General features: G+C 37.4%; 1 protein-coding gene across 2 annotated transcripts in view; it reads left to right on the top strand.

The window, feature by feature from the left end:
• Positions 1-8,320: 8,320 nt before the first annotated feature.
• The window catches only part of lrfn5a (leucine rich repeat and fibronectin type III domain containing 5a), a 66,108-nt gene continuing 55,622 nt past the window's right edge, over positions 8,321-18,806 (top strand). Inside the window, exon 1 of one of the 2 annotated variants that reach the window (XM_067367787.1) lies at positions 8,321-8,457. The gene's annotated coding sequence lies outside the window, so the exon portion shown is untranslated. Of the gene's footprint in view, positions 8,458-8,586; positions 8,604-18,806 lie in introns of those variants that run through there. The other variant, XM_067367786.1, reaches the window with a different exon arrangement.

The raw sequence follows: 18,806 nt of genomic DNA, 5'->3' as shown, positions 1-18,806 counted from the left end.
TGGTGTGTCATCAGTTTTGCTACCAAATGTAGTCATTGTTAAACGTTTTGAGAACTGAACGAATGGTTTAGGGAAACTGGGCCAACTGAATCACTTATAATGTGTTAGCAAGATTCTTACCTAACTCCGCTATTATTTTCTGTGATCGGAGTCTTCTTATTGATTTCATGTTATTGTTTCGTCGGATGACAAAAAGACCTTATCCACGATTAAAGTGGAGCGGGCGATCGGAGAATCATATCGCCAAAAATTACGAAAATGAATCTCAGACATATTCGGATGGAATTACATTTTTCACAGAACTTCTGCCGGGAAGCAGTCATTTTCCGATTCACGTACAAATAGGGGAAAATCATAAGTGAACTTGGCTGCGCTGTGTTTTTGACTCTTAGGGTGCGTTCACACTTGGTCATGTTTGGTTCGATTAAAACGAACCCTGGTGCGATTGCTCGGTTAGTGCGGTTGTGAACGCTGCCATCCGAACCCTGGTGCGCACCAAACAAGCGGACCGAGACCGCTAAAAAGATGGGTCTCGGTCCGCTTCCAAACGAACTCTGGTGCGGTTCGAATGGTATATGAACGCAACACGGACCAAAGACATGTAACCGAACCAAAATCAGGAAGACGAGACCCTAAAAAGGACAGAATCCTCACGCATGTCGGTTTTTCTTGTCATAGTCGCGAGTTTGCCCATGACAGGCATCAGACCTATGCATCAGACGCGCGTCTCCATGCAGCAGATCATTTGTGTGTGTGACGGATGGATTCCCGCCGGTGTTTTTACTACTTTACACATTTTATAAGCTCTTCAAGAGTTCCCTGCTGGCCAAAATACCATCACATGCACGCTTCACACAAACAACGAGCGCATTTACCTCAGCAAACAGCACTGTTTTGGATGTTCGGTAAGTTCCGTCTCAAAATAGGCAATACGTCATCAAATCCGACCAATCACGTTGTGAACGTGTCCCTATGCCTTTAGGTTCGGTATCTTTTGGTTCGGTGATAAAATTGCCAATGTGAACGCTAACCGGACCATGATGTTTTAAACCAAATGTTTTTTTTTTTTTCTTCTTTGGTCCGGACCAAATTAACCAAACGAACCGAACTACAAGTGTGAACGCACCCTTAAAGAACCGGTTCGTAAGAGTCATTTGTTACTGAAGCTGACTACACATGGGCGCGCTGCGTGCGCGTGCAACCATCATAGTTTATTGAAAGACGTGTTTTGTTGCCATTATTTTGTGTTACGCAGACTTTTATTTAGGACATCACATTGACGCGCCACTGCTGAAAAGCAGTAATTGAAACACTGCTGACATTTATATTTAATTCTGTGATCATTTTGGGGTGGCAACGTTTTTTCTTAGGGTGGCAGTTGCCACCCCGGTAGATCCGCCCCTGGGTGTGTCAGAAATATCAGCTCAATCAGCGGCAACATATAAACCACGCGGTATTAAAGAGTAAGCTCGCACAATGGGTATTAATGTAACAAAAAATACTATACACATTTATATATTTTGCTATTGTATTGTTAAGTGACACTTTTCAAAAACTTTTCTATACTCCTCTGATTATATAATGGTAAATATTACAATATCATAGCATAACAACAGTGATCAGCAATAATGCCTAATACTCACAATAAAAATAATAAGGTCATATAGATCATAACACAGTCTCAGAGGTAAGAAGTGGATTATCCTTCACCTGAAATGTTTGTCTTTTCATCCTGAAATGCAAGGCAAATGTTGGATCACAATAATTAGAAGTTTCCACAAATCCCTTCACTCAATTGGGATGTTCTCTTTTATTCTGGATGGCAAGGGCAGTGACTGTAACATTGAGCGTATTTTGCAGTATTAAACGCGTATTAAACCGATTTCATCAGGCTCCGAAAATTCTTCAAAAAGAACACAAAGAATGGCCTTCCCAGCTGCAGAACAGGGTGTTCAATGCACCACAGTTTCCGTTTAAAAACGTTTTGCAAAGTTTTGTCGGGGCTGAATACAGCCTAGGGAAGCACGTCATGATCACATGAGGAAAAGGGAATCACATGACATGGGAGCAGGTGACAAACCAGGAAACATGACAAACAAAGCAATGACACATTAAAGGGTTAGTTCCACAAAAAATGAAAATTCTGTCATTTACTACTTACCCTCATGCCGTTTCATACCCGTAAGACCTTCGTTAATCTTCGGAATACAAATTAAGATATTTTAGTTGAAATCTGATGGCTCCGTGAGGCCTCCATAGGGAGCAATGTCACTTCCTCTGTCAAGATCCATAAAGTTACTAAAAACCTTTAGTTTTTAGTAACTAGTTAAGTTACTAAAATTTAAATCAGTTCATGTGAGTACAGTGGCTCAATATTAATATTATAAAGCGACAAGAATACTTTTGGTGCAGCAAAAAAAACTAAATAACGACTTATTTAGTGATGGCCGATTTCAAAACAATGCTTCAGGAAGCATCGGAGCATTGTGAATCAATGTGTCGAATCTGCAGTTCGAAGCGCTAAAGTCACATGATTTCAGCAGTTTGGCTGTTTGACCCGCGATCCGATTCATGATTCGATGCACTGATTCATTTATGCTCCGATGCTTCATGAAGCAGTGTTTTGAAATCGGTCAACACTAAATAAGTCGTTATTTTGTTTTTTTTGCCGCACCAAAAGTATTCTCGTCTCTTTATAATATTAATATTGAGCCACTGTACTCACATGAACTGATTTAAATATGTTTTTAGTACATTTATAGATCTTGACAGAGGAAGTGACATTGCTCCCTATGGAGGCCTAGGGAGCCATCGGATTTCAACTAAAATATCTTAATTTGTGTTCCAAAAATTAACGAAGGTCTTACGGGTGTGAAACGACATGAGGGTAAGTAATAAATGGCAGAATTTTCATTTTTGGGTGAACTAACCCTTTAACCTGAACTTGAAAATAAATCAAGAAACATGAATATAAACCATAACACCCAAAACAAGACATTACAATCTCATAATTTGGCAGATCATATATCAGGCTGCTACACATGCGTTTTTTTGTTTGTTTTTTTTTTCAGTTTCTCAACTGTTTATGTTTATTTAAAACATAACTCACTGTGTTTACATGAATACTCACCAATACCAGTATTATTATGTGTGTATTTGACTGTTTAAGTGCATACAAATAATTCAAATGCATACAAATAAAGTTAAGTACTGAGAGGTGGCTTTATGTGCGCACACTTTGGGAGTGAGCACAAAATCTCAGTCAAATTAATGAATAAAGTTATGCACAATTGAAAATGTGCAATCCCACGCCGAAATTCATGCCCTGTAATGCCAACAGTATTAATCCATAGACAATGAAATGATATATATGTATATGCTGCTTATAGTGAGATAGATTGATGCTGTGTCGATGGATGGATGGATGGATGGATGGATGGATTCTTCTGTCTAAATTGTCTGTTGCATCAATTACTGTTATTTGGGTCCTTCCATCAGAATACACCTGAGAGATTTTTATAAGTATATCTATACTCTCTAGAGAGCTTATAATTAAATGAGAGTAGAGGATTCTTCTGTGTCCCATTGAAAAAATTTGGAATAACATGAAGGTGAAAAAGAAAATGACACAAGAAAACTTAAAATCCTCGAGCATACAGGATGAGCAACCATAACACATAAAGAAAACCTCATCTCAGACTGTGTACTTTTTTGTTCTATTCATACGGCATAAAATTACAGCTAGTTACACTCCATCAGAGTCATTAGCATCCACTCTCTGTCTTTCTAAAAACAGAAGATTGTACTGTGCAGACGCATAGCATGATTACAAGAGAGGCAGTCTCAGGAGAACAGAAGCTCAAATCAGCAGCGTGAAAGTGTCCCTCTGGGGCTACACCAAAGGTGTTTCATTCCCTCTGATGATGTGACAAGGTATGACACAAAAGTGTGCAGGTCACGCGTGTGTAAGCACAAGCACATGGGTGTTGCGTAGGGGATATCTCACATCTGTTTTTTGGATGAAGTTTTTTAATTAACATATTAGTCATTAAAAAAGAGACATGGTCTCAAGGGAAATCAAACCGTTACAAATTATTTCCCTTCTAGTAAAGGCAGTGTTCCAAAACTTTTATTTCTGCCCGCTAAGAGTGTCTGCTGTCTAAATTGTCTGTTGCATCAATTACTGTTAGTTGGGTCCTGACAATTTCCATCAGAATACACCTGAGAGATATTTATCAGTATATTTGTACTCTCTAGAGAGCTGATAATTAAATGAGTGTAGTTTCTTGCACCATTCTATGCAAATGTGTTATACTGACAGCGTTGTAACCTACTTCTGACATTTCAATCAGTCTGTTTTTACAGCTAAAGTCTTTAGTGCATATCATTTTATAAACTCATATCTATTCAATGCCATATTTAAAATGATTTGAAATTTACTTGATCTCTTTACATTTTCTCATAATTTCAGGATTTTAACTTATCTGTAGTCTTGCATTGGCAAACCAGAATTCTCAATAATGGCTTTTCAGAGTGAATTAAAGTAAGTGCTAATTCAGCTAAACAAGAGCTTGATTATGAGATGATCAGCAAGGGGGGCTTTTTATTTTTATTTAATGCTGAGTGTAAGTATTTACTTTGGAAGGAGTAATCCCACAGTGAGTGGTAATAAAAGAGGACAAAAAGAGATTTCATGGTCCTTTTGTAATTTACCCTTTAAAGTAAGCATACTGTAACATGTTTTGCCCTGCTTCAAATAAATGTAGTCCTGCACTGAATAATCCATAGAAACATAGTGTTCAGTGCAACAGCTCCCCCATCTTAACAGACCTCTTGCACACATGCTGTGCTTCGAAATAAATTGATTCAGCACATAAAACCACTTTAATGCTATGTTCTACTTGCATGTAGTTATACTGAGTGAAGGGAAACAACCGGCCGTTACTTTATGGAGCGTGCGGACGACACAAAGAAGAGTGAATTGCCCAGGCATTCAACCGAGTGAAAAAGTCAAATACCTGTCAAACACTTTTCAAGCATGTACAAATGCTTTTAATGAACACATCATTTACGGTGGATGATTTACGATTCATAGACTGTTCCACAAGGACCTCAGTGTGAGAGTACTTTGAACTGTGGCGTCAAAGGAAAAGTTCAAATAAAGCTCTAGACAACCCTTTGAGGGTGAGAGGGTGCAAATCTGAATTACAGTTACATCAGGTCTAACCTAAGGACTCAAAACTGATTTATGGTTATTCTGAAACACATATTGGTGTAGAATCAATGTGTCTCTCTGTGTGTGTGCGTGTGGCCTTCCAGATATAAGAAAAACACACAGAAATCGCTGTCCATGGTGCTGAATCACCATAACTAAACCACTGAACAACCTTAAGTGGTTTGTGGAGAGTATTTATGTTGTTAGCAGCAGTTTGGCATTTATACACAAATTTGCCTTTAGGGAAATTGTTAATATACATCTTTTTGTGTGTTTTAAATCACGGCATAGAACGCAAGAGTTGCATTGCTATCGACAGCTGAAATGTTAAGCTATATGTAATGAATGAACTCTTGAAGCTGAGGTAGATGCAGCGGTGACGCTTTTATCGGCATGATTGTATAATCAATCTCCTCGAGTGTGGAAGCGGTATTTCAGCAGCAGCACCTCAAACCTTTATAGCTTAATCAGCTGTATAGCTCCATTCAGTGATGTCAGTGCATTCCCAGCATGGAGCATTCCTGCACTCGGACCACGTAAGGCTCGTTCTTAATCCCGACCATCTGCTGGATTTCTGTGGACGAAGCTGAGGGTTATACATTGTACGGTAGCTATACAGACAATATCATGTACATTTTTGGCAAGCTGTATTAGCTATTCTAGTTCAATTTAATTAGTAAACAGAACATTACTTTCTTATTACATTTAGGCTCTTTATTCATTTGCCACTGGTCTAGGTACAAGCAATTTCACATTTTCTGCAAAATGTTGTTGATCTGTGATCTGTCCCAAGCCTTACTAGTATGTATTCTACAATCTGGTCTCATTAGAAAAAACGTAACATTAAAAACGTACATTAGAAAATGTGTACGTCTCGCTGCAGTTTCAATGTGAAATGTCCACTGAGCGGCGCTAAAAGCATGTTCATTTTTCTTTTTTTTGCCCTTTTTTTTCAACGTTGCTTAGAATCACCGCGGTTCTGATTTGAAATTTTTGCACTCCATTGTGTTTTACTACGCCTAAACCTACCCGATAGTGTTAACAAAAGCAAACGTGAAATTCTAAAAAGCGTCTGCGATCGTGTCGTTTCAGCTCGTTTAGATCTCTCTTTGAGCTCTCTTTACCGTGATTCGTAGCCAGGGACTCCTCGTCGTAAGTCCAACTCCGTATCGGCTGAGCTACCGAGCAAGCTGGATATGGCCAAAACAAGCGAAACATACGGCACAACATCTGGTCAAGCGATGCAAAGTCCAAAACATATTCGTTTACAAAGCGTGCACTCTGGTAAAAAGCGTTTTGAAGTCATAACATCATATTGTGCGAGGAGACGTGATAAAACGAGTCTTTATTAATCCATAATCCGACCCCCGTAATCGCAACCATGTATGAAAACGATCAAAATTGCTTATGCACGTTTTACCGCTTCTAGCGTTTGTTTCTGTTGGAAACTGCAGCGATACGTACACATCGGTATGTATTTTGGCGACTCGCGAAAACGTGCCCACGGGTATGTTTTTGCCATGAGACCAGGTTGGTATTCTACTACTGTAGTCACTATACCAAGAAATCTAGTAAGATTTTTATGTAAACAATAAGACTAATCATTATAAATGCCAAGTAAAAAGCAATTTTAACTAATGGGAATACAATTACTTTTATTATTATTATTATTATTATTATTTTAATTGTTAGCAGGGTTTGAAATTATCTTTTTCACTTACTTCACAATTTGGCTACTAAATTTTTAAGTTACCGGCCATTCAGAACTACTACTAGCCAAAACAAACAAAAAACAAACAAACAAACAAACAAACAAACAAAAATAACATAAATAGCCTAAAGCAGATTAACTACAACACAGCTTATATATATATATATATATATATATATATATATATATATATATATATATATATATATATATATATATATATAATTGTATTCAGAGAAAAGTTACTATTGAAATTTTAAATAATAGGCTCTTGCCGTAACTTCTGGAGGACTTACTACAGTAGCTACACTGTAAAAAAAAAAAAAAAAAAAAAAAAAGGAAAAAAAGAAAATTACCAGGACATTATACAGCAATTTTACGGACATTTCCGTTAACCCTAAAACATAAGGCAATTAAGTTCAAAATTCAAAATACAGTTAAAGCAGCAGTAAAAAAAAAAAAATACGAAAAATTCCATCAAATTGATACAGTAGGTGTACATTCTGGATTTTTTTTTTTTTAACTGTAAGTAAGATAAAACAAATTGAAACTACTTTGTTTTAAGGAATAAACGCTAAAACAGCTTGCCATAGTCCATGGTTTTCTTTACCTTTTCCGTGGTCTTCGAACGCTAAATCAACAGCACTTCTCACTGAGAGGCGCAATGTGACACACGTATCAAGTATTGCGAGCGTCAGTCTGAGCCAATCCGTGATGACGTCCTGCGTTCTCTCTCCCAATCCAAACAGCAGGGTAGAGAGAACAGCCGTTATACGGATGATCCCAAGCAGTGGCTGGTGCAAAACTAGTTTGTTTAAACAGCTCGACCGATATGATGAGGAATTTGCTCCGTCTTTTCGCTTTGTGTGCAATTAATTAGACCTCTCTTTAAGTTTGTTAGCATCCTATGTGTGTTACATCGACTTATCGGAGACATTTCGAGTTATTAATCCACATTTAGTTGCGTGTGGAGTCAGCGGAGAGCGTACGCTGCCCGAGGAGAAGACACTTTTGATACATTTTGGATGGAGGGCTGGCGCGGAAGGCAGTCGGTCAGTGACTGTGTGGATTAAGCTGGGGAAAAGTAGGCTACTTGTAAAGGTGCGGTGGTCAGAAGGTCTCCCTGCTGAGATTTGATTTGACTTCCCGGGTTTAATGCGGACGAAAGCTCGCGCTCGAGCGAGGTGCGTCGACGGGCGGGAGGAGAATGGCACGAGCTTCCGCGCTTCTGAGGGGAAAACAAGTACTTGGCTTCCTTGAGGGGCGTTGGGCACACTGCGCAGGAATTTGACTGTCCCTCAGTACGTTTTTTGGGAGATATCAATCCATTACTTCGAAAGGGGAAAAAAATACCATTGGATTTTAGTGGTTTCGGATATGGGCTTTGGGGTGTTGGATGCCTTCATATCACGCGCACTTTTGAATTTAGCGTGAATCCAGTGGAGCACAACATGGGAAAATATGACAAGTGAGAAGATTCGGTTCCTCTGACCCTCGGTGCTTCAAGCAGGACTGGCGTTGCTTCTGCTAGGTAAACTTTTCTGTCTGAATATTGAATGGTTTGTCACATTGAACTGTCCCTTCTCGACCTTCTTAAAGAATCGGTGCCGAGAGTCCAAATCTCTTTTCAGAGTGTCTAGATGTCTTTGGCAGAACGGGCTTTGGTTTTTAGGCAAGGTCAGTATATGTGTTATATATATATATATATATATATATATATATATATATATATATATATATATATATATATATATAATATTCTGGAGTAGAATGTTTTACTTTGCTGTCAAAAATGAGAAATATTTACATTGATATTTATTGTATGTATCTACTTCATGCATTAAAGATAGCCATGATTTGGTCTGAGTGCTGGTATAGTTCAGATAATGGGATGGATGGATGGATGGATGTGCGTGTGTGTGTGTGTGTGTGTGTGTGTGTGTGCGTGCGTGTGTGTGTTTGTTGGGCGGTGGAGGGGGTTATGTTGAAAGACTAGATCAAAATCAATTTTTATATGTACCCACATCCGAAATCTGCTCTATTCTAAGTAATAGTGACATTAAGAGTGACAATCTCTGTGTAAAAATGTTTCTTTTCTTTTCTTTTTTGTGTGTGTGTGTGTGTGTGTGTGTGTGTGTGTGTGTGTGTGTGTGTGTGAAATATTGACTAGCAGAAGCAATGAAGTAATACTCTTCAACACTGGCATAGAACCAGTCGATGATACAGGAGGCGTATCCCAGTCATTTGTTTTTTATGTAATTTTTCCAGACAAGTCCTATGTTAATTTACTGGGGAAAGATTTTATATATATATATATATATATATATATATATATATATATATATATATATATATATATATATATTTGATTATCCTGAATAACTACAATAATATTTTATGACTATTAAGACAGATTGCAATATGAACTGATCTCCATCAGCCTCTGTAAAAGAAATAAAAGAAAAGAAAAAGATAACAAAAACAAACAAACGTTTTAAATAAATCCTCACATGCTTAATTTGTGATGCTCTTGAGCATTTAGAATGTTTTTCAAGTCAATTTTTGACTATTATTTTAATACGTTATTTAAAGTATCAATGATACATAATTTATATTCTAAAAAATTATATTTTATATCTATATTCAGAATAAAGCATAAACATATATTTTATTTTAAATTGAGTCAAATTCCATCAGTTTGACAGAAATGTGTAATTTTGTCTTGAATTTCTTGAAAAGAAATGCAATTACTAATATATATTGTTGTTCCTAAGTTCACAAAACACCAAAATACGATATACGTTGTTTGATATTACGCTGCTGTATATTTTTGGCCACAATGTTTGAGTTTTCACACAGACTAGATGGGTAACTGAACTGCAGCACCTCTTCCACTGGCTGGTGGTGCTATAATTCAATTTATGGCTCACACAGCAGCTCTGAGTGCCGAGCACACTGTCTTCCTGGATAGGGGTGTGGGAAACTATGGTTTTATCATGCTGACAAGACAGTATATAAGGAAAGAGGATTATATACTTTATACTAGGGTATTCATATTACATTACAGTAACAAACTGCATATTTATAATGTGTAATTGTTTTGCGAAGCTGCTTGCATATTGACCTTATGCTTGACTGAAACCAATTATTTTAACATTTACTGTATGTAGCATTGATTCCCATTCATTGCGTAACATTGAAATTAGCATGTTTTCCAGAACCATGGACAGCTCCAAAAACTCCTGTGTGCTATGTTGTTGAATGTGGTGCCAGGATGCCAGAAAGTCCTTCAGACTTGTTTAATTACTCTTGCTGAGCTTAGACCCATGATAAGATTAGATGGAGCCAAGAAACCAGCAAGAGAGCAATGATTCCCACAGCTTGCGTGATTGTTTGAGTAAGGAATTGGAAAGGTTAAAATAATTGTTAATGCTCTAGGATTATCACACTTATTGAGTTATTTTGCTGTGCAGAGTAAAACCGAGCTTTCATTGAAATGATGCAACTAACAGGCTGCAATCGCAGAAGACCTGGAAAGCTGTAAGATGTAAGCTGCTTGTTCGAGATATATGTTACATTTATGACTTTGCACGTGAGTAATTAGGAGACATGGTAACTGTGCTGAGATGGTGGAACCTGATATGCCTCTGTTTACAGATGTCTGGAGAAGCAGCCATGTCTTTGGTTTGTTCCTGTGCATTTTTTGCTTCAAATATAGAAAAAAAAGAAAAAGCTGAAAGCTATGTATATGTGTATGGTTGGTTGAGTGAAGGGTAATCCTATATTTATTCCTTCAGTTTTTTAGGCTTTGTTTAATGTCATGGACTACAAGGTTAAATCATCTCTCTCAGTCAATCATCCCCGTTGTTTTCTGGTGGGGGGGATTTGTACAGTATATCTGCTCTGACTGGTATAGAGTATTTGCAGGCCTGGGTGGCCAGCTGTTGCCTGACCTGTCTCTGAATTCAGTCAGCTAAAACAGATGATAGATCTGTTACTCAACCAGATGAATGTAAACAAGTTAAAAAGATTAGATTCTAGATACGAGGTCAAATCCCAACGTTTTGTACACGTTTCTGACCTCATAGCTAACTTATATGTGCTGCTCAAGTCGAGATGTATGCCGATATTTCCCATAAAAAGTTAGGCTACACCTCAGATTCCCCAGGTTTTTCTTTTATTACATGTCTGTACAGGTTAAAACAACCATGCAGTGTTTCTGCAGATGCTATGAAGCACCACCTGAATCTTCTGGAAGCTATTGTTGAGTCGCAGAGGACAGAGTCACTGGGATGTAAAAAGCTTTTGGGCAGGCATTCAGGAAATATTTGGCGAGAGACGTAATCTGAAACAATTCCAGTCAAAACAGCCAGATTTTAAAGAAGCGTAAAATCACAACATAGCCACAGTGAGGTCATGATCAGCACTAAACGTTCTGAATGTCAGATTCGGGAGTGCTAGCGTTCGGAGATGGGGAGAGTGTGGTTGTTGTCACAGTGACAGGAGAGGCGGTGAGGTAAAATGGCAGAGGTTCGAGTGGGAGTCACTTTAGGGGGTGTTTGTCTGTGATAATGAGCTGTCACTGAGGCACTGGTGCCTTGTTTTGATCTTGCCACCCTGCTGCTTTAAGCAATAGAAAAGTGACAGCTGTGAATAGAAATAGATTCTGTGTACAAAGGCCAATGAAGCTATAATGCCATTAGTTATGAAGAGTGGAGGCTTTCTTCTGTGTTCAGAGGAAATTTGTGTTTCCCTGTGTCTGTCTTGCACTGGACATTGGCAGAGATGTGGTCTACTGAGACTTAAACAGAGAAAAATGATCATGAATTAGAGGCCATCAAGTGTAAAAATAGGAAATAAATCACCAGAAGGAAGAGGAAGTGACAAAAATATGAGTTTTCTAATCTAATAATATCATAATAGCATTATCAATACTCTAGTGGTTTCCCTACCATTTGTTAGTGCTGCAGCTCAAATGAGACATATGGACTTTATCAAAGCATCATTTTAATAATGTTCAAGATGTTTTTGTATTTGGTTGTATATTCAGTATTAATTTATTTACCATATGCCAGATCTACATGTGTGAGGAAACTGGGTCATACATAGATAGACAGACAAATAGACAGATGTAACAAATAAACAGAATGTTTAAATGAAAAGTCTGTTTTGTAGCAGACTATTTAGTTCATCACTAGTCTAGGCTATATCTAATTTAATATATATATTCTAGCAGTATTCTTTTTAAGTTATATTTAATGTATCTTGTTTCACCAAGTTCCACCCACTAGAAGATTTATGGCCTCACCACTGGAATAAAGTAATCACATGCAAAATAACACTGGATAGTCTTCATTATAAAAAAATCAAATACAGATTAATTCTTACAATTAAAGGGGTGGTTGATTATGATTTCACTTTTTTAACTTTAGTTAGTGTGTAATGTTGCTGTTCGAGTATAAGCAACGTCTGCAAAGTTAGGGCGCAAAGCAAAGCGAGATATTTTCTTTTAAATAATTTTTTGTTTAAGGACTACAACAAGTGGCTGGCAGGAACTACAACAAGTTTTTTCCTGGGTTAGAGACATCACTAATCCTAAAATTGACATAAACCAGGAACACACAATGAAGGGGTTATTGCAATACAGTAAAACACAAAAGCAATAGCATGTCATAAAAGCAAGACGACAACATAAGTTATAACCGTAATTAAACTAAACTATACCTGTTCTATCTTCATGCAGCATATATTCTCTGGCTCTGTAGGCATCTTGCAACAGTTCCCATATGAGCGTTTTATAAATTATCATGACAGAATATGCTAATCAATGACTTTAAGATAGTTAACTCCAACATCAGCAACATAAATTCATAAACTAACCATTCAGAAGCGTCCTGTTGCATTCTACATGTTGTCACTTCTTCTTGAGTCTCTCCATCATTGTCCGACTCCGGTTTGAACATAAAAGGCTGAACAGTTTCTGACATTTTCAGTGAGTCTGCGAGAGGTAATCAGAACTGCTAACACAAGCTCTTGAAACTCCGCTGTCTTCTTGGGAGCAGCAGCTCATTTCATTCAAAGGGACACACACAAAAACTGAGCGTTTTTGCTAACCAAAAAAAAATGACAAATTTAACATGCTATAAAAAAATGATCTGTGGGGTATTTTGAGCTAAAGTTTCACACACATACACACTGGAGACATCAGAGACTTGTTTAAATCTTGTAAAAGTGGCATCATATGACCCCTTTAAAGCTAAATGTCAAAGTGGAAGATAAAAAAAGTTACTGTCTAAAGAAAGAATTGATTCTGCCAAAACGAGTCTTAATTGGGTAACATTCATACGTAACAATGTAACAGATTTGCATGGCTGCCCGTGAACAATGTCTCATTTGACCTGCCTTCAAACACTGTAGTTGGTCCATGTTTTGTACATGAAGAGAAGATGCTGATTTCTGTGTGGCAAAAGCAAATTCTCTTTGTATACACTTCCAAAGGATGAGGATGTGAAGAATCAGTGGTTAAAATTAACACAGCGATACTACAAAAACCCTTTGATGACTGTTTCTCAAATCTCCATGAGATCAAAATGGGATTTATAAAACAATTATCCATTAAAGATGGGACTGTATCCAATTAGCTAAATCTGAATCACAACCTGTAAGTATGATTAATTATTGAGGTATGTATTTTCTACTTGTTGTTCAAAATACATAATTTTGTGTTTTATATTGTGTAGGTCTCAAGCTAACGCACGTTATTACTGTCTTACTGAAATAGTTCTGCTAATCAGCTGTGGGCACATTATTACCTAAAACTGTGTCAATTACTGCAGATTGTCGTTCTTACCTTGAGTAATGGTAAAGGATGGAGCAAGATTTGTTTTACAAACTTTAATGACAAAAACTAATCAGTCATTCACATTAGTGCTTGGTTAACAGAGGTACAGTTATTGATAAAGGTAATGATACAGATCCCAAATGTGCACTCAGCACTGCAATAAATTAGAAATATACACATCTGTTTGTTGATTGCTGTTGTAGAGGAAAGCAGATATCGGTGTATCAATTCCATACTGCTGGAAATGAGTATGGAAACCGTTTCAGATATTTCAGTATCAATTAATGAGTATGGTGGGTGGGTTTAGATGATATGTGTCATATGTCAATGCAAATTGTTTTAAAACATCTTCAAGGCAAAATGAAATTAGCATTATCTTTGTTTTTATATATAGGGGTGAAATATGATCTTTGGGCATATTCTTGACAGATTTCACGATTTTCACCTTCATTTGTGTACTCAATTAGCACTGACTTACAATAAATGCAGTGGAGTAGACCATAAAATGAGCATTGTGATCCAAAGCACTAATGGAGTCAGAAGATTATAGAAGTGTTGATATTTTGTGCAGTTGTTTGTTGTTGTACTGCCACTTCATCAGGCCTCTCTGATCTAGAAATAAATCATCAGTGTGCATTAGCTGTCAACAGCATTAGCATATCACTGCTACCTTCTGCTTTCCTCTGTATGGAGCAAAGCCTGTGTCATCCATAACAAGATTAATAGTTCTTAGCTAACCAAAGCTATCTCTTTAAAGTAGCCCATGCATCCACAGTGCACTTATTAAAGCCTTATCATCCGAACAGAACTAACTTGGAATTATATATGTGTGTGTGTGTATATATATATATATATATATATATATATATATATATATATATATATATATATATATATATATATATATATATATATTCATTTTATTTATTTGTTTTCTCTGATCTCTGTCAATGTCAATGCCAATCCCGTGTCTAATCTTTTGCAAATATTAGCCTTGCTGTATACACAAGCTGAAAATGGGATAAATATTTGTGTTGTGTTATGAGAAAGGAAGTGTTTTATTTTGGTGAATGCATCTGAGCATTAGACCTGGTCTTATCTGATGTGATCAGATTACAGACATAGAGGAAGAGCCATTCACAGCATGGATGGCCTTAATCTGGCCCAGGGTGCCGCATACTTGTGCAATCAATCGCAGGTGTGTGTAAGTTCACATGACAAAGCAGCATATGTTCTACTATCACATCCAAGATGTTTACCTTCTATGCTCTACATACACTAAAAAATAAATGTGATGATTCTTTATTGGCATTAATGGTGCCACGAAGAAGCTTCCACATCCATGGAACCTTTCCATTGCACAAAATGGAAAGAAAAAGGTTCTTTAGAATATTAAAATGATCTTCACACTAAGAAAAAAAATGGTAGATTCTTTGGAGACGCAAAAACGATTCTATGGCATTGCTGCAAAAATCCCTTTTGGAACCTTTACTTCAGAAAAACAGAAATGTTACTTATAAAGCTGTTCGTGCCTTAAGAAATTACACTCTTAAAAAATGCATTATTTCAGTGGAAAAACATCAAATGTCAAGTGTCTCAGGGAGTTTTGGGAATGTCAATGTCAATTATAAGATGGTTTGTTCTTTTTCACTTACAAAAACGTAAATTTAACATTTAGAAAAAATGGGATTACTATTATAGCATTTTTACAGTCTTTTACAGCTAAAATAACAACAATTTTTACTTTGTTATTTATTATATCTATGGTTCCATGAAGATCCTTTCTAGATCCTTTCATGAAGAACTTTTCTGTTGCACAATAGGTTCTATGTTAAGGGCTTTCAGCAGGCTCCTGAGAACTAAATATAGGGTCATATTCCTGGTTGCATTCACACCGGCAGTAAACAAGACATAAACTGTCACTTATATCCTCAACTACTCAACTCTGGTTGTTGTGCTCTGGACTTTTATTTTGATGGCGCCGAGAACACCAGTGCCTGAGCACACATCAAAAAAGTAAAAATGTATTCTGCCCTGGCAATGGTGTTCTGAACCAAGCGTTGATGGATAGCTAACAGAAATAAAGCTCCATCACATGTTCTTCGTTGTGCTTTTGTGGTGCACACTTTACTGTAAAACTGAAAGAAACACAAAAGATACAAATTACATTTTGTATCTGATTTATAAAATAGCATGGATATTTTCACATTCACAAACATCCATCTACAGAATCAAACTAAATAAACAACCGATTTATGTTAAAGATGCCTTAGAATTAAAAATTGAATTTACCTTGGCATAGTTGAATAACAAGAGTTCAGTACATGGAAATTACATAAATTGAGTCTCAAACACTATTGTTTCCTCCTTCTTATGTAAATCTCATTTGTTTAAAAGACCTCAGAAAAACAGGCAAGTCTCAACATAACACCGACTGTTACGTAACAGTCGGGATCATTAATATGTACGCCCCCAATATTTGCATATGCCAGCTCATGTTCAAGCATTAGACAAGGGCAGCCAGTATTATCAGACTAGGTAAGCAAGTAAGGACAATAGCGAAAAATGGCAAATGGAGCAATAATAGCTGACATGATCCATGATATCATGATATTTTTAGTGATATTTGTAAATTGTCAAAATGTTTTGTTAGCATGTTGCTAATGTACTGTTAAATGTGGTTAAAGTTACCATAATTTCTTACTGTACTCATTTTCATTTTTTAAACCCTTGCAGTCTGTATAATGCATAAACACAACTTCATTCTTTATAAACCTCTCCAACAGCGTAGCATTAGTCGTTAGCCACGGAGCACAGCCTCAAACCCATTCAGAATCAAATGTAAACATCCAAATAAATACCATTCTTACGCGATTAGACATGCTGCATGACGAACACTTTGTAAAGATCCATTTTGAGGGTTATATTAGCTGTGTGAACTTTGTTTATGCTGTTTAAGGCAGTCGAGACCTCAGGGGTGGGGAGCACAAGAATTTAAAGGGGCCGCAGCCTGAATCAGCGCATATTTAATGATGCCCCAAAATAGGCAGTTAAAAAGGAAGTTTTCAAACTTACAGAATAATCAAAAGCTCAAGGAAAAGTTGATTTCTCAATTCATGACCCCTTTAAGAGTGTAAGGTAAAGTGCAGACCAGTGACTTTGTTGAGCTGATCTGAGGGTGTAAAGCACTGTAACACTGTCTGATAGTGGGTGGCATCTGAGACAGCTCCCCTGCTGCAAACATGGCTGGCCAGGCTTGCCTTGCAGTAAGCAGATCTTACTAAAGTAAGCAGATATTGAGTCATAAAAGAGGTCTGCAGCAACTATAAAATGAGACAGTACCACCAGGCATGCTTGATATACTCACTTAAGTGGTAAAGAGCGCATTAAAGCTCTTTCTGTATCCTTGCACCAGTTTCTGGTAATGGAAATGGCTGCTTATCTACAGGCATACACAAGCACAAACTATAAAGAGCGGCCAGGCGACGTGTCCTACGCCAAGAGACCCTAATTGCTCTTCACTTGGCCCAGCTGATGAAGATAAAGATTTGGTAGGTGCGTTTATTGCATATATGATTACCTCCTCTGGCCTCTGCCTCCCATATTGACACTAAATGATGGACTGAAATGGCTGTATGCACATCTGTATTCAGGGTGAACGTCAGACTATAATGGCTTAATGCAGTCTCTCTCCCTCCCTCTATGGCCATGAGAGGCTCAAAGCAGATAGAAGTCTGCCAACGGCTGGGTGGAATACAAATGCACCACCACCCAACTCTCTCTCATTAGCCTGTGATTTATCACACACCACAAACTATTTCAGGCCTCAGTTTAATAGGGGCTTGTTGTGACCTATGTGGATTGGTTGTTTTTATTTACTTATCTAAAAGAATACACATTTTTAAGTACTTGCTGGAAAGTGCAAGTAACCATTGGATGGCATGAGATAACAACTAAATGATATATGTTGGCTAAATGCCTGGGGGTAGTTAATTCTGCCTTGGTGATTTTAAAGCATTCTATACAAGAAAAACTCTGCCTGGTTGAAGGTTTCATTGATAATTGGATGGAATTAACAAAGTCAGTTGATGTTCCATCTTTTGAGGGGAAATTGGTCATTGGTCAGCTAGCGTCATTGGGCATCAACCACACACAAAAGCTAATACTTTTTTTTATATACTGTCTACTTGCTTTGTACAGTAATAACATATTATACAGGAATGTTAAACAGATCGTAAACTAATGACAATGGAGAATGCAAGCACTGTATGCTCAGGCTCTGGCTAAGCTGTTCTCAGTGCTGTCAAAATAAAAGTTCACCACACTGTCAAAATAAAAGTCACAACAACAAGTGCAGTTTACGTCACTTCAGAGTTCCTACGGGCGGTGTGAATGCAACCAGGAAAATGGCCCTAGGACAACATTAGTTCTCGGGAAACCACCCTGGTGGCTAGCTCCTATAACTAAGTTCTTAGAACAACATGGTGCACATGATTTGCTTTTTTTCACAACTTAGTAATTTGACCAATAGCATATGGGCACTGTACATAATTGACCAATCGTGGCTTGCGAGAAGGCAGGATCTACAGAGGTCAAATAATTGCAAATACGACAACATTTTAATGTATGAGGACTGTCAACAGGAACAGTGGCGTGCACAGACTTCCGAAATCGCATTCCGGGGCCACCTCAATTTGACCGAAAATGGCGCTTTCACTTTTACAATTAAAGGGCCAGGAGCTCAAGCCATTTTAGGCAATTTAGAAATCCTGGCCAGGACATGTCCGGGAAAAACAGGACGTATGGTCACCCTAGTTATAGTGTAAGCTATTGCGTAACAAAATGACCTCAAATACCCAGCGTTATTACCTGTGTGTGTGTGTGTTTATATATATATAATTATTTTATTTTTTCAATGTGGATACTGCAGTTGTGTGAAAATTATGACATTGTGTCTAATAATGTGTTGCTTGAAAAAATTTTAGGTAAAGTTTTGCATGACCAGTGTTGGGTGTAATTTAATTACTTTTCCCTTGATA

This window comes from Chanodichthys erythropterus, chromosome 18 (assembly GCF_024489055.1).
Source record: "Chanodichthys erythropterus isolate Z2021 chromosome 18, ASM2448905v1, whole genome shotgun sequence".
Lineage (NCBI taxonomy): Eukaryota > Metazoa > Chordata > Actinopteri > Cypriniformes > Xenocyprididae > Chanodichthys > Chanodichthys erythropterus.
The sequence above is the reverse complement of the archived record's forward strand: the minus strand, read 5'-3'. Positions and strand labels throughout refer to the sequence as shown.